This window comes from Lonchura striata, chromosome 4, assembly GCF_050655825.1.
Source record: "Lonchura striata isolate lonStrDom1 chromosome 4, ASM5065582v1, whole genome shotgun sequence".
NCBI classification, from domain to species: domain Eukaryota; kingdom Metazoa; phylum Chordata; class Aves; order Passeriformes; family Estrildidae; genus Lonchura; species Lonchura striata.
Genome location: NC_140706.1, coordinates 71,610,300 through 71,625,679, shown reverse-complemented (window position 1 = coordinate 71,625,679; position 15,380 = coordinate 71,610,300). Strand labels below are relative to the sequence as shown.

Genomic DNA, 15,380 nt, shown 5'->3' with positions numbered 1-15,380 from the left:
GTAAAGATGTCAGAAGGGAAGGTGGGAAGGGGAGTTGTCCGTGGCAGGACAGGAAAAGCAAATTGCCGGTTTCTGCAGACCTCCAGCTCTGCCTGAGTAAAGTCTACCATGTCTGAGTCTCCCTGTGTTCCCTGGGAAATATCACCAACCTCACATCCCCGGCTCACTAACATCATGGACAGGGAGGATTGTGATACACTCAAATGATAAGAAGTGGAGATGAAATCTATGGGTCTGTCTTAGATGAATAATTGGGGCACAGATGAAAGAGACTGACACTCTTGAATTCCCCATAGCCAATCAGGAGGGCAATGAGATTATAATAATGATTGTTACTCGCTCTGTATGTGACAGTATTTGGGATCTCGCCCTTTTTCTGCCCTGGCTTATCCCCATGTGGCTGATGCAGGCATCCTCAGTGCCGGCGCCTGTCGGGGCACAGCGAGGGCTGGTGGCTGGGCTGTGACAGGGAGATGGCTCCCGGTCTCTGGGGGGCTTTCCTCCCTGTCCTGCTCCAGCCCACATCTGTGCAGAGCTGCTGCTGCAGCAGCAGGAGCGCTGGGATGCTCCCTGCACTGCCAGTGCCAGCAGGAGCCTGGGCATCACCACCCAGGTCACCGGGGGCACAAATAGGGCACAAGCCTTCCTGCTGGAAAGGTGACAGAGCAGACACTTCTTTATCAACTTTTTATTGTCTCTGTAAGTTTGATATGATTGATTAGTGTATTAAATCCTGCAACAGTAAACAAGAAGGTGCTTGGTGGAAAAGGTTTACCGCCTTCTGTGCTGTTTTGTAGCAACTGATTTGCTGCTGTAATGATAACTTAGAAGGACTTTGTGTCCCACAAAGTTTATGGCTTGATATGAATGTTTGTTTTAGATATTGCATCTCAAAATCTCTTTTCCTTTTTTTTTTTTTTTTTTTTTTTTTTTTTTTTTTTTTTTTTTTGTGGAATTTGCTGATAATTTGCTTTTGCTGGAAGTTCTATCCTCATGAAGTTCTTGATGGTGGAAACAATTCCCAAAACGAGGATCCCGCTCCATGTGGGTAAAGTGGCAGGGTGGTGTAAGGAAGAGCTATTGCTTCTCCAGCAGCCCTGGGGTCTCATGCAGGGCTCAGCACAAAGCTTGGCTTCCTTGGCTCTCGGGGGTATTTAATTAAATTCGAAGTGGAGAACAGCTCAGGAGACAGCAATGCCTGGGGAGGCTGTGGAAGTGTTGGACCGTGTGCTATGAGGATCTCAGGCATTTCTGGCCAGTAGATAAAGGTGCAAGGATAGCAAACAGCCCGCAGCATCTGTTTCATGGCGGACTGATCACTAGGTAGATGGCTTTTGATGATATAACAAAGACTATTTTGTATCAGTGCTAGAGCTGCTGGGTGAGCTGGTGAAATATTTGCTTAGCTGCAAGCTGTGGACTTCCTTGTGAATTATCAGGTCCTTCCTACCTGAGTGTGGGACTTGGCTGAGCAGTGAGCAGGCGACAGCGTGTGGTATTGTAACAGGACAGTAAGCAGGTGGTTGTTTTGTCACAAAAAGGAAAACCCTGACCTTGACAATAATCTTCCCACAAGCCTCATTGTTTTTGCTGCCTGGGTGACCAAAGGAGCACAGCCTGTCTCGGAGGCAGAGCTCCAGCTGCACCTGGCATGGCAGGTTTGCACAGAGATTTGGTTTGAGAATGGGGGCAGACCTCAGCTGTATTAAACACCTTTTCAAATGTACATGCACAGCGTTGCTCTAGTTGGGATCATCTTCCTCAGGACAAGGCTTTCAGACTATGGTTTCTTTGTAAAAATAATCATTAGCAATCAGTAGCTACAAAGAACACACCCCATCAACCAGAGACATTTCATGGCATCCCAGCAAGAGAGCTGATGTGCACTTGGCCTGGTTTTGTTACATTCTGTATCTGCTATTCTAGGTATTTGTGATATTCTGTGATGACCATTCTCATTGTTGGTGCCTTGCTGACTTCACGAGTTTTAGAGATCTCAGGTAGAAAGTTTGTGCTGTAAAATATTCAGAACGTGTTTGTTTTCTTAAGGCTTTGGTACCAGGCACTTCACTTTCTGACATGACCCCTTTAATGCCACTTTATCCTTTACTTTTGCATTTTCTCACCGTACTATACAAGAGGGGTAAAAAAAGGAAGACTTTGTGTCATTCTTATACTTTCTTTGTATTCAAAAGAAAATCTGTAGTAACCTGTTGTTCATGACCTCAGTCATGTTTTGCCCAGTGTCTGTTTTGCCAGCTCTGAGACGTTAACTTTTCTGGACTGCAGGAATATCCATCAGTGATCTCCCTAGTATGGCTGTGCCCTCTCAGATTCTGACAATGTATGGAAGTGTAGTGTAGAGCCAGGGAGTTCCAAAGAAAGGAAACTATTGAGAGTCATCACATAGTTCTTACAAAAAGTAAAAGGGCAGATCAAAGCATTTGCTGACTATTAATTTCCAGCTGTATAAAGAGCACCCCTGCAGTGGCAGAATAATACCTCTCCAGGAAGGCGGCTTCTTGGACAGGGCTCCTGGAATGGAGTTTCAAGGCCAGCTTTTCATGCTGCTCGTGAAATGGACTTCAAGTTATGCTGGAAATTGTTTTCATGGGGCATGTTCCCTCTGCTTTCGAGTAGAATGAAGTTTAAAATATTTGCTTTATCTGTGTGGGGGGAATGGGGTGGAAATTTCTCAAATGTGTTTTATTTTGCATCACATTAATTGATCACTTTGTGCAAGAAGCTGAATGGAGGGAAAACAGGAAAGCAGGAAAGAAAGGAGCTGGAGGCAAGGGCTCAGGGAGAGGAGAAGGCTCTTAAACTTCTGCAAAAGGCGTAGTACCGAAGCTACTTCAGCCTTTCACTCTCCAGGGCGATAAGTGAATTATTTATTATAAAATGCCAATTGATCTGGGTGGGAAGTGGAAAGCCACTCTAATCCAATTAATCCCAGAGCATGGGATGCCTCTCTGGCAGTGTGAAAGCAGCCCCAGCACATGCTCAGCTGTTGCTATTTCACAATGCATGGTGCAGTTGTCACTCCCAGGCTCCTGCCAGCAAAAACATCCGCTGGGTTCATTTTACCACCAAATATTTTTACACTTCTGTGCTAATAAATATAAACTGCCCTGGCTGCAACTGCTGTGTCCCATCCTACCGTTCTTGCATCGCAGCAGAGATGTGAGTTGAGCTACGCTGCTGCCCTGTTCATGCTCCCAGCAGTGAGATTTCGTCTGTCCTGAGGAGCTCTCCTCTGGTGCTGATTTTAGCCCTGAGCAGGAGGGAAGAACTTCAAATGAGCCTTTAGGATTGTAGCCTGTTGGCAGTCTGTCCTGCCTGCTCGTAGGGGAGCCTGGAAGGATTTTCCTCTAGCTGGCTGCTGTTGAGGCATGTCCACACGTGTGCAGAGCCTGGGAGGTGGCCGAGGTGCAGGCACTGCTTGCATACGGTGTTTTTTCCCTGGTTTAAAATGGTGCTGTGTTCTGTGGCTGGAGAGGGACGGCGTGGCCAGTGCCTTGGCCTGATGCTCTGGTGCTGCAGTGTAGGGAGGAACGTGGCTCAGCAGGAAGGTGGGGACAGCATCAGGTTCTTCTTTGGAAGGACCTTTCTTGAAGGCTTCATCTGAACTCTCTTTAAGGGCATGCCAAGCATTTAAGTACTGAAAATATACTTGTTTTCTCTGCTTCAGAGGCTTACACAGCTGAACTCTCCAATATTTATGTTTGACGTCAATGGGAATGTTGCCTGAATGTGGGATTAGAAGCACTGAGCGGTTCCCTGCTCCATGTGTCAGAAGGCAGCAGTGTGTGCTCACCAGCCAGCCCAATGCCATGGCCATTGTGCTGCTGTCACAGCAGTGTTTGGTGAGCCCTGCCACACAGGAAGCTCCCTCTGCACTTGGGACAGCACCCTTCTCTAGGTGCAGGCTGTGGCTGCTGCTGTGGGACAGCGTGTGACTGTCACCCTCACAGGCTGCCTTCTGTGTTGGGGGGGTCACACCAGTGTCTGCTCCTTTCATGTGTTCCTGTGGCACCCCATGGAGGGCCTGGGTTCCGGGGATCTGTGAGATGTGAGAGCATGGCTTTGTTTGGCTGAGGGGAAGAGCCTTAGCACACTTGGCTGGATTGACTGCTTGGTAGGCCAAGGGTAGAAATGTCTGAGTGGCTGATAAGTGCTGAGGAAGTAAGTGGAAGGATGCTGAGGCCAAGGTGAGTGTCCATAGGTAATTACAGATAAACAACTGAACAGTGACTGACTCTTATTTCCAATAACCTGGTGTTCAGGAGATTGCTGACCCACTTCAGCATTGGTGACTCCATTGCCATAACTCTGGGTAGTACTGCCAAGAGGATGTAGGCTTTAACCAAGTAACGTGATTGGAACTTGTGTGTTCCTTGTGGATGCACCAGTCCAGCTGTTTGCACATTCTCTCTGCATTTCCAGCTTGGAAGAGTGCAGAACTTTCTTTGGTGATTGGCTGGGCAGAAGAATTATGATATTAATCCGGGCTGTATTCTCTGCTGTTCATCTGTAAAATGAGACATTAATAAACTGTCTCTGCCTTGCTTGAGTTTTTGCCAGCATGATTTTGACAATAAAGACATTAATGATTAAGAAATTCTCAGCTTCTCTGATAAGAGGATAAACTAATGTACCTGGGATGGCTTATTTCCAGAGAAATGCAGAGAGTTCAAGGAGGATGGAATTCAGATGCAGGATTTTTCCTGTTCTTCTTTGACCAAATGATTGACAGACAAAAGCATGGGTGTCTTCTTATTTTATGCAATTAGAAAGTGTACTGGACCAAATTGGAAATAAAAATATGGTCTCAATGTCCAAATCCTTCCTCTTGTCACAGGATAGCTGAGTTCCTCTGTTAGTATCTAAGGACAGATTCCAGGTTTGTATTGCTGTCACGACCAGGTGATGAAGGTGACTTTCTCAGGTGATGAAGGTGACTGTACCTGGGCCAGTGGATTTCTGTATGTTGCCAGCAATTTCTTCTTAGAAGATGTTGTTGCGGACCTGCTTTTCTCCCTGGCCTGAGCAGTACTTGTCACTTGTATCTGTGAGACTCCAAAAACCTTGGTGTGCGAGTCTGCTCTGTGGAGCACTGTGCTGCAAACATCAGGGAGCACAACTGTTCCCTCTCAGAGCAGAGGGAGCTGCTCTCCTTAGAGAAGGGGCAGCAGTGTACTTTGGGTGTCAGAGTAATAATGTCAGACCGAGCACTCTGCTGCACTACTTCATATAGAAGCAGAACCTTTTGCTTCTGTAGCACATCACAGAGCACCTTCTACTTCAGGTGAAAAAACCAAACCTCCTTTCTGTTTAAATCTTACTGCTGTAATTGTAGCCAACCCACTGCTCTGACTACCATGAATGTATTTTTCCAACACAGATGTTCTAGTCATTTGCATTCTGTTGACATCAATGTTTAATTTTATGTTTTTAATGCTCAATGTAATTTTGCTAAAGAATTACATAAATAAGAACACGTGTGTTATTGAGCTGCATCCCTCCCCACAGCCTCTTGGAATCCAGTCCTTCACTTCTGGGTGGTCACAGTACTTAGAGGGTGTTTTTATAGCGGGTATATAGTGGGAGCTGTCTGGTGTAAATGAGAATACAGCGGAATCCTGTTTACAATTAGGACAGTTGAACTATCTTGCTTCAGTTGTCTGTCTCTTCCTGTGGTCAGTGCAAGGAAATTGGTTTGTTGTTACAGGGACAGCTTGGGATGTGTTTCAAAAAATCAAGAAAAGCTTTACTTTGGGGAAGAGAAAACATTCGTCCTGTGAGGGCTGAGGATGCTGTCTTTGAGCATGGATGGCAAATAGGATGCATTAAATCCTTTAATACGGAAAGGAAATCCCTAGAAAGCTGCATTATGCCTTTTACTTCTTGCCAGTCCCTGCCTGTCATAGTTGATCTCTGTCAAAGTAGGCAGAATTGAAGTTTGTTTCAGGGTGAAACAGCCCAGGCTGTTCCTTATCCTGTCAGTGTTACTGTCCTAAAAGATGCTGCTCCCATATTCCCCTGTACTTGCTGTGCCTCTGGCATCCCAGTGAATGGAGAGATGCAGCCGTACAAAATTCAGTGTGAAGAAAACAGATGTGTTAAAAAATGCAAGAGGTTATTGGACAGCTCATCCTTGTAAAAATCATGGCCATTTAATGAGAGAATCTGCCAGGACAGTGGCCTAAACTCAGACACTGCTTTGGGTCAGTGCCATGTGAATGGCTCCGATAAAAACCCAACCTGCCTGAAATATTGGTGCTCAAAGTTTGCCAAGCCACGTTGTAAAATGGCATTTGCTGTTTAGGTTTGAAGCAGTCAAAGTGTTTGTGAGTCCTTCCAGGTCTACTCTTGCTGGTCCCCCAAGGGCCATGGCCTGCATCCCTCCTTGTGTCCAGTTTTGTTTAGGTATTCTGAAGCTCAGAGCTGGACCTGCTGAGATCAGATTCATTTCTAGAGGCAGGCATTGGCAGTATGTAAGTGCAGTCAGGCACTTAGAAACCGAAATTTGCCAAGTGGAGCTGCTCAGGTGGGTACCACCCAGCCTCTCTGAGAGCGTGCCCCAATTCCCCCAGGCAGATGCTCCTGCTGAGCAGCTGTGCTCTGAGCTGCACACAGAGCATCTGTGAGGTTGGCATGGGCACTAAGCTGAACCTGTAGACTTGTGGAACTACTCCTGTCTTTCCAGCACTCCCTTCCTAGGACCCTGCTGTCGTGCTTGGAAGAGCCTGAGTGTGAAGGTGTGAATTCTTGGGTCTTTTAAATCCTTTGCATCTTTGAAAACGAGATCTGATCCTGCTGTGACGGGGCTCTCCAAACCCCCAGGAGACCTGTGCCAGCTCCTTGGGGTGCAACCACATTGGCCCTGTTCTAAGTCACCCCCGAGTCACTGAGCCAAAGGACTGGCTGCAATGGCCGTGGCTGTGAAGTGGGGACCAGCAGTCTGAGCTTCACAAAAGCCAGGCTTGGTCCAGGGCAAGGTGTGGCCTAGGGGTGGGTGTGTGTTCCCTCCCTGGAAATGAGGTAGGGAATGCCTGGCCCGATGCGGGTGTTCTGGCTCTGCAGAGGGTGCACAGTTTGCCAGGGGGACATGGCCCCTGAATTGCCTGTAGCTGCAGGTGTCATCCTTGTGCCTCCAGGCAGCTTGTGATGCCATAGCCTTGAGCTTCTACAAACTGAGACAGAGATGTGCAAGGCTTTGGTAGGGATGCTGGTATCACTGCCTCACCTGAGCACTCCTTATCTTTCTACTAAAATGTTTTTATTACACTGCTTTTGTATGTTCACCTCCTGGTCCAAAGCATAAAGGTCCCTGCATATCCTTGCTGTTGAGGACTTTGCCATTACTTTGGAAGCCACCTGATTGAAAACTGTATCAGAGTTCTAAAAAGAAGTATTGAGAATAGGGAGTACTATTGACAGGAGGCAGTGACTGAGTGTGTGATAAATACAAGTAAAGATCAAGGGCACATTACTTCACAGCACAGCTGTGGTAAATTGGACTGCATTTCTAGTGGGTGGTAATGGGCAATAAAGGAAGAGGGCTACTGGAGTTCTTGGCTTAGGAAAGGTTCACACTCACTCCCAAGAAGGCAGCACTGGACGAGAACATGCTTTTGCTTGATGTGTTGCTGATTTTCTGTTTGGCCTAGTGAAAGCGTAGGAATAGTTCAGAGGAGTTGAAGCATGAATAGGAAGGATTTTTTTTTTTAATGCCAAGTGAAAAATAAGATGAAATGGGGGAGAAAATTACCTTGTTCAATGAAAAGGGTATGTAATTAGAGGGCAAATTGTCAGCATAGAAATAAAACCCTAGAACCCTAGTGCTGATATTTTAGGTAGGATTAGGCTGAGGTTCAGAGTGCCTGTGGACTCCTTCAAGATGTTTGTGTACATGTTTGGGAAACATTCCTGTGTATATTTTCAGAGTTGTTCATTGTTTCAGACAACTTGTTGAAATAAATTAGGCAGGGAAAGATTAAGCAGTGCTGGTCACTTGGTGCCGGCCTTCTGGAGTTCAATGACTGCTGCTTTTTCTTTCTGTATTTAGATTCCTGCCCAGTTAGGACAGCTGGGACATGATATTCAGGGATTAAATTCTTTGGCATTGCCCATCACTGGTTTTGTTGCAATAATAGGCTAGAGCATCCTGGGAGAGAGAGGGAACTCGGCAATTTATTATGGGCCTATTTTCCCTCTCTTTGTCTTGAATGTAAGCAGCTTTCTGGTTTACATACATACACAGAACTGTCAGAAATGTGCTTCTGTGTGTTTTTGGAGCCAGGCCCCTTGTCAACTGCTGCCTGTTTTGCATAGGGTTGACACAGAGTGTCTGCAAAGGCAGTGATGCCTTATTTATCTGTGTTTTGTGTCACACAAGTACCACAACCAGCCAGACCCTGACAGGAGCTGTGTCACATTGACTGTAACTGGTCACTTGAGGTGGAGACTCCAGTTCTCAAAGTCAATGAAGTCAAGGAAAGGTCACAAGAGAACTGGAGGGTAAAAGCTTCTGAACTTCTCCTATAAAGTGTCGCACTGGACAGGACAGTGCCCACTTGGGAGTTTCCAGCTTTCTGTGTTCTTTGTGAACTGTAGTTACTCTGAGGGTTTGGCTTTTAGAAATCTCAGAAGCTTTGGAAGGTAAATTAAATTACCTCCAACTATGCTGCTTGCTTTCTTTTAAACGGAACACATTCTTCTCAAATTGAAATGCAATTATGGACCTGATGTACTGTGAACATTTCATTTATTCAAACTCAAAATTGTATTCTCTGCAAGCTGCTTTAAAGCCAAAATAAAAACCCCAACCTAATTATAGCAGCAGTGTGGAGGAGGTCTGCTAGGATATTGTATGATACATTTTGACAGCTGCTTTTTACTGGAAGGTTGTCAAGACCGTCACAAAAACGTTTTGAGGTACTTAAAATGGGTAAACCCAGGATCTGTGGCTGTTGTGTTCCTAGCTGAGTCCAGGACTGGAGCAATGCATTGGGCTGGGGTAGAGGTGTGTTCTCATCTCTGCTGGGCTGCTCAGCTGCATTCAGGAGCTTTTGCTGAAGGAGTAAAGGGTGAAACTGAATCTTTATTGGGCACATAGACGGAAGTCTCCAAAAATGTTCATTGGAGGAGAGGCATTTCATTTAAAGCTAAGGCATGGCACTTCACTGTTGTAATCATGGTCCGTAGGTCAGTGGCAGATGAGGTGGTTAGAACAGTGACTAAAATCCATCCTTAACCCCTTCATTTCTTCCATAGCTGTTGCCATGTGGGTCCCTGGCACCAGTGCCACAAGTCAGTGCATCTGGTGATAATCCTAGGGGCAGTATCAGATGAGTCCAAGGATAACGAATATTCAGGGACCTTCTGTACATTGGGGCAAATGGTGTTCAATGGCCCTGCTGGAGAGGCATGGTTTTTACTCTTAAAAATCCCAAAGAACAGAAAGAAGGGAAGAGAAGGGCAAAGAAAGAACTCAGCAGTTCTCTTCATCCTGTGGAGATGGCAGTTTGTACTGGGCGTTTTGGAACATTGGCTTATTCAACAGGTTTGAGGGAATATTGAAAAGAAAAAAACTCTCTAAGCATGGGTTCAAGGAAAACTTGTCCACTGAGACTGCCAAAGATCCCCTTTCTTTAGGGGGCTGCCAAAACAAAAGGTATAGGCAGTGGAGGACTGCAGTTCAAAAGGAGGAAGAGGTGCTCCTTGCAATGGAACAGCGAATGGTGGATGTGATTTTCACTTTAATGCTTTGCAGTCTTTCCTAGAGTGTCTTTGGTGCCAGAGCTTGTGCCTAATGGTGGCATGCATCTGGATAAGGAAAATCAAAATGAATTACATCCTGTATAGCAGCTGTCATTGTTGAATAGAGAACTTTTTCTGGGAGATGTAATAGCCCATGTTGTTCTTTTAAAAAAGCAGAGAATATTTTCTTGATGCCCCATAGAGGCAAATCAACAAGTTACACCATGTGTTGTTCTGGCTCCAAGGCTGAATGCATTTAGGGATTCACTTGTTCAACAAATGCTCATTTGCATCAACTGACATTGACTCAGACTTCAGGGGGATCAGACTTGCTTTGATTTAGCTGAACTGTGAAGTACATTTGAGATTTTTTTTTTCAAACTGTCTGCTGGTATGAATTCCAGAAGTGTTTACTGGAATTTCAACCAAGACACGACAGAACTATACCAGGTGGCCTCTTACATGTTGTTTTTATGAACATCATTATTCTAAGACTATAATTACTTGGAAAATACTGCTAATTAGGATTACCACATGGCTTAGCAGGAACTGAGGAACCAGCTTCTCCTTTTGCATAAGCAGTTTGGTCATGTCTGTCCTTGGTTTCATGGTTGGGAGTTGTATTTGCAAGTGGGGCTCAGGGCGTGGAGTCCATTTGTTAGCAATGAGTCTTTGATGTGAGAATGCACCCCACTGCCCAGTGGGACGTTACCATGAGGATTTTTGGTGCTTGTGTGTTAACCATTGTGGCTTCTGTGAAAGAAATGCCTTTTGTGAGGGAATCCGTAACTGACATTTCCAAGTCTTTCGTGCAGGGAATTCCTAGGACTTGCTTCTTTGACAGATTTGCATGTACAGCATCCAGCTAGCACTTGAAAGAAAGGGCTGTATTTAAAGCTTCACTTTGTATCCAAATAATGAACATATAAACACAGGCACAGAATGTGGCCTGCTTAGGTCACCTGTTTGGTTTCAGCTGGCTGAAAACAGCTTTCAGTAAGTTACGTGTTCCTACCCTGGCTGCATTGCAATGGTTTTTCTCTTATTAATACACAATTTAGTTAAATGTCGGTGTTTTAAAATCATATGCACTAGGTCCTGAGGGTCTGGTTCAGTGGTGAAGGGCTGTTTACTATGGTTCTGCTCTCCAGCACTCTGAGGAAGGGACCTGCTGGGCATTTTCTTCACCAAGATCCTTTGGAAGCTGTCATAGTGCCCTTGCAAAGCTTCACCAGCACATTCACTGGAGCACCGCAGAGATTTGAGAGTGATTTAACTCACAGCAGAACTTGGCATTTGGCTGGGTTAGGAATTGTAGAAGTTGGCTCGATCAGTGATTTATAGATGTTGAGAAGATGTTGAACAACGATTTTTGAGGAGCACTGTAAACAAAGTCTGTTTGTATTAGCGATTCTTTGATGTGAAAATCTATTCAGAAGGTGCCAGGGCGCTATCTGAGAACAGCATCGAGACCATCCCGGTGTGTAATTTAGCAGCAGGCGTTTCCTGCTGTTGCTCCGTGGGGCTGCACCTGGTGCACAGCACAGCTGACGGTGCCTGTCCAGGTACAGCCCTAAGTGAGCTTTTCCACAGCCAGCTCTCTCACACCACAGCTGAGGGGCACCGGCTCAGCTGCTCCGAGCCCCCTCCGTCAGCATCAGCCCTGCGCAGACTTCCTAGCACTCAGGAGCAGTGCCCAAGGATGTGCAACTGCTTCCTGACCAAGCCAGTTTTGGGACGTGCTCAGGATTTGCTGGCTTTTGTGATTTCAGATGAGAAATAAGAGCCAAGTCACAATTACCCCTCAGGAACAAGTGGTGTAAGGTAGCTAAGGGGAAAGTGCCAGTGCAAAGGAGCCTGTGTGGTTGCAGTTGTGCTCCTCTGGGCTGTTGAATGTTGGTAAACATTTCTGAGTAACTCAGCTACTTTTTAAGCTTCAGCTTAGGGTATCTTTGCTCTGCTTGCCTTTTCAGATGTATGGCTTATATTTCCAGCTGTATTTCAGGCAAACTGGTTGACTGAAGGCAAGCAGGGTGTGCTCGGAATGCTGCTGACTGGGAGACTCGAGTGGAGTTACCATTGGATTTCACTGGAATTGCAGAGAGATACTTTTCTCAAGATGGTTTCTGCTATACCTAAGCCTTTTTTCTGTCCAAGGGGCAGAGCGCCCAGGACAGCTTAGGAAGGTATCAAACATATGGAGTTCATACAGGCTGCAGTTCTTCCATCTTTCACCTATGTAAACAGTACAGGGGTCAGGCATGCTGATGGAGCACGGTCAGGACAGGTCTGTATCATGATTTTGCTGCTGATCAACAAGCCCCACACCAGGTCAGGTTTCCAAGCTGTCCTTTCCAGGGTTGCTTTGCTTGAAACCCAAGAGTTTCACTAATCGGTGCTGTGGATGCCAGGGCAACATGAAGTACCACAGACCTCTCCACAAAACTCTGGTTGCACATGGTGGTATCTCCTTCAGTATCTGCAGTGGGCTGTGAAAAGAGCCTGGAAATTCATAAACTTAAGTAAGAAAATGGGAGCAATGCTATGCAAGCATCACTCTTGGGCCAGAATCCGATTTCCTGAACTCTTGATGAGGTGGATGGCCAGAAAATGCCAAGGAAAGCTACTGACATAAAAAGGGAGGCACAGCTCAGCAAAAGGGGCATGCAGGCAAGAAGGGGAGTTATGGCAGAGAGGGCCAGAGCTGCAAACTTGCTCTAGCAAGGTTATGGGAGGGCAGTGGTGGCTGCTGCCAAGCCAGCACACCCAGGACCCCCAGAGTCATGTGTGGGATGGTTGCCAACTGAGTCCGAAGTAGCAGCATGTGTTTGACTGATCACAGAAGTGATCCCAGCAGAAGGCTCTGGTGTGAGTGGGAAGACAGAGAGGTTGGGCTCTGTTTATGTAATTGAAAGCCTGTTTCCCTCCAAAAAGTCTGTCCCTTCTCAGCCAATAGAGGCAAGCTGGGCGCCTGGGGGAAGACTGCAAAGGACTGATACAGGGTGGTGTCTCCCTTTTCTCTTTTCCTTCCTTCTTCCTTCTCCAGTCAGCTGTCCTCTCTGTGAAGAATCAACATCTTCATAAAGGGAGTCTTGGGTAGTGCTTTCTGTCCCAGTGTCACTGGGGTTTAATTAGTGCAAGGCTCCACATGCTCCTTCAGCTCCTTGGTGCCAGCAAAGGAACCAAGCAGCAGCACAGCAGCACTTTTCCTCTGGCTTTGGTGTTGGACTAAGTGATGTCTTTGGAGGAGCCTCAGAGGAAATCTCTTGAGATGTGAAAGAGAAGCCCTCAGAATCAGTACTCTCCCTCTGGAGAGTACTTCCTCAGTCCCTTCCAGTGGGGACTGGGTTTGCCATGCCTGCAGTAAAACCTGCTGGCAGCACAGCACACGCTGCCAGTTGTGGTCATAGCTTGCCTGGAGATGGATGCTCCGGGACAGTGGAGTGCTGAACTTTGGTTGGGGGTAGGAAATGGGTGGAAGACTCCAGGAATTAAATTGTTGAGCAGTGTGAGGCAGCCGTGACAGTGGTTTCTGGTGCTCTTCAGCTCAGGCCACTGGGCCATGACAAGCACAGGACAGTCCAGCGGTGCCGGTGTTGACGCAGCCTCTGCTGAGCTGCAGTGTGCAGCCAGGGCAAGTGCTTGTGCACATGCTTCCTGGCAAAAACCTCTTCCCTTCCCTGGGCAGCACAGTGCGGTTCCTTTTGGCTCTGCATCGCTCCCCTCTTTCCCGTGCCAGCAGCAGGAAGGGTGGGAGGGTCAGTCCTCAGGGCTGGGCGAGGATGGAGCATGTCTGCTCAAGCTGCAGATGTGACAGAAGTCCCTCTGCCATTCTAGCACCCTTGGTGATGCCACTGCTTATTTTTTCTCTCTTTTTTTTCCTGTCAAGAGAACATTTTTTTGAGGGAACAAAAGCCTTCAGCCTGTCAGCCCCATGAGCTGCATGTGTAAGTCATTGAGGATGTGGCTGTTGAGCATCTCCTTTGTATGATAGATCTGGAACCAAATGCGTGTGAGTCCACAGAACAGGCTTGATTCAGTCGACCAAAATTATAGGGCAGCTCTAGTTTTCCTTTTTTTATTTGATGGCAGGGTTTTAATGTGGTCATGGTACAAAGTCACGTGCTTTATAATCAGATGGACTAACCGCTCAATTACGCCTTATAAATCCACATGCATACCTTCCAGATGCAAGGCAGAGAGCAGTGAGACATCTTTAGCATGTGTTGGCAAGGCTATTTTCTGATGGAAAGTAGGCACCTGGCCCTAAATCCCACTGACATGAGAAATCAGCAAGCAAAGATGTGCCTGACAAGGGCCTATGTCTATTTATAGGCAGGTCTGTCCAATTCAAGGCAAACTTTCCTCTTTTTTGTCCCCTTCCAGCTACATTTGCTGCCAGAGTGTTCTGGCTAGCTGTGGGCTGCTGGAGCTCCACATGAAGCCGTCTGCATGGTGGCACCACCCTGTAATTACACGGAAAGTGATCTCCGGCCTCAGTTTGCGCCACTAGGTTTGTTCGCAGGGCGTTCCACGTGTGGCACTCGCACCCACCTGGCCCAGGGTGGCACTTGGGTGAATCAAATCCACCCTGGGCTGCTTTCACCGTGTGAGGAGTTGTTCCTGAAGTAATTAAAATCCTCTTTCCAAAATCCCCAGAGGTCCAACACACAAGGGTGTCATGTGCCATACAGTGAAGGTCATCCACAGGCCTCAATTCCAGCAGGTTCAGTTAAGAAATCGGAGTGCCAACTTCCAAAGTCAGAGATTTTTTTTCCTTGGCTTTTGGTTGGTTTGTTTGTTTTCCACATGACTTTTCGGGTGTTTGGTCTGTGCAGGCTGCTTTTTTCAGTCCATGTTCCATCTTCCCTTTTTGTTAATGACAGGCACTGTAGTTATGCCCTCTGTGAGGGATTCTCACTTCTGACCTGCTCCCAATGCTTGATTGGACCAATGGGTGGATTCCTCTCTTGCCACAACAGAGGCAGAGGCATTTCAGTGGTGCTGAAAGTAACTGAAGTCTATTTTATAATTGTAGCTTTTATAAAACTAAGAATCTTGGGAGCAGGAATGCTAAGAGAGAAAATGACTTCCCCAAAAGCTGCTTTGCTCACAGGTGCCTTCCTTAAGACAGAGTTGATTTGGGGCACTCTGCCCAAGGGAAGTGGCAGGCAAAATATGCTGGATGCTCAGTGTGCTGTTTCTGTCTGTGTTAAATTTGGTCTTTTATAATGAAAATCTGCAAACAGCTTCTGCAACTTGCCAGGATGTGCTAGTGAAAGCTCTCTGCCCTGAAGAGTTTGCAAACTTCCTTTCCTACCCCTGCTCTGCATCCATGAAGAAGCAGGAACTTGTGCTCCCTGGCCTATCCCCCTGCCCTGAAGTGGGGAACAAAACTGTAACTGTCCCAATCTGCAGGAGTGAGAACTTCTCCATGGTCTCTTCCAGCAGTGCCAGTATTGAGTACACACAGGGAATACAGCTGAGGCTCATGCCCTGAGGCTGCCAAGCAGATTTTACGGATGTTTCATAAACAGCATTTTTGAAAGGAAAAAAAAACAAAACATGGAAGTCTGGGAACGACTTGCTCATTTCAGCGGTTGGAGGCATGACAT

General features: G+C 46.6%; 1 protein-coding gene across 4 annotated transcripts in view; it reads left to right on the top strand.

Moving 5' to 3' along the window:
- Positions 1 to 15,380, top strand: part of BMP3 (bone morphogenetic protein 3) — an 81,226-nt gene that overhangs the window by 34,029 nt on the left and 31,817 nt on the right. The window lies entirely within an intron of this gene.